This window comes from Arachis ipaensis, chromosome B05 (genome assembly GCF_000816755.2).
Source record: "Arachis ipaensis cultivar K30076 chromosome B05, Araip1.1, whole genome shotgun sequence".
Taxonomy (NCBI): domain Eukaryota; kingdom Viridiplantae; phylum Streptophyta; class Magnoliopsida; order Fabales; family Fabaceae; genus Arachis; species Arachis ipaensis.
Window position 1 is genome coordinate 2,575,328 of NC_029789.2, and position 1,312 is coordinate 2,576,639.

A 1,312-nucleotide genomic window follows, 5' to 3' on the forward strand; every position below is an offset into this window, starting at 1 on the left:
AATTAAATAAAAATAGAATCAAATAATTATTTTTTTATCTCAATCAACTTTTAAAGAAAAACATTATTTAGTTATCCACATACATCACATTGTTTACAAAGGGAAATATCCATCAATCAATCAATCGTCGCTAGAATAGAACTCCAAATTGAAACGAAGAATTCTAACACCTTTTCATATGATAGCTGTTGCAAAGACCCTGATCAAAGGAATATTTCTTTCTGAATAGGATATCATTCTTAGGGTTAGACAATAATACATATATATATCACTTTCAGTGGTTTAAAATGGCAGTGATGAAAAGCAAAGTAGCTCTTGTCATTCTCAGCTAGTGTTCACATTCTTTAACCGCTCCACAGTGTGCATGAATCATCATATGGTGGATTCCATATTCAACAATCAGTAATTCTTTGCTTGTTTCATTATATGAAAAAATTATGTGTTATGTTATGTAATAGGCCATATTCATCATTATTATGGATGAAATTTAATTATGTTATTTAACTATAATATATATGTAAGTATAAGAATAATATATTCAATATTAGATTTAGTTTAATAATCAATATTACAATTAAAATTTGATAAACTTTGGTTCATAATATTTGTAATAGTAGGTATAATAACTCTCTATGTTATCTAGATGTAATTCTAAAAATATTATTTAAAAAATAAACCAAAGCTACATTTTTATTAATAACTATAATATTTGATGATAAATGTTTGTTTCGACAAGTGTACCAAAACAAAGTGATGAATATGAATATTCGAAACAGTGCCAACTTACTGATGTTAATGGAGTGTTGCATCTGCACCATCGTAATCCTAAGCTAGTTGAATTAAAAGTCCTATATATGAATTTAATTTTAATACGTATAAAATAGTTTTATATGTATATCTAATTATATAACGTCATATCGTAAAAAATCATCTAAAAGAATAAATGTAATTATGTATAAAATATTTTATATTGTTAGTGTATTAAAATTAAACTATATATGTTGATCTCTGCTGTCCGAATCACACCATAAATAAATCCACTTAATTAATTAAACTGCTCTTCCTAATTTATCACTTTTTCAAAATGCTTCTGGACATTTGTCATGTGCATGTTATTCAAGTAAGTTTCGTGTCGAATTAAAAATATGCTCTTAAAGAAATGAGATAACTTTCATTTCTTAAATTAGTCTTGAAATTTAGTTAGACATATTTATTTTAGTTACATTTGTAATAGAATAAGTATAACAAACTAATTTTTAATTAATTAATATAAAATAGTTTTTTTAATTTAAAATAAAAAATTAAATATTTA